Below are 208 nucleotides of genomic sequence, written 5' to 3' on the forward strand. Positions count from 1 at the left end.
CCTGTTCCACAGAGAAGCCATATATAAAAAATTAACTTAATAGATTTAAGGCCACGTGAGGTGGCTCATGCCTTTAATCCCAGTACTTTAGGACCCCAAAGCGGGAGGATTGTGTGAGTCCAGGAGTTTGAGACCAGAATGGGCAACATGGTGAGATCCCCGTGTGTGTGTGTGTGTGTGTGTGTGTGTGTGTGTGTGTGTGTGTGTG

This window comes from Sapajus apella, unplaced genomic scaffold (genome assembly GCF_009761245.1).
Source record: "Sapajus apella isolate SASKATOON/1434 unplaced genomic scaffold, GSC_monkey_1.0 scaffold4101, whole genome shotgun sequence".
NCBI lineage: Eukaryota > Metazoa > Chordata > Mammalia > Primates > Cebidae > Sapajus > Sapajus apella.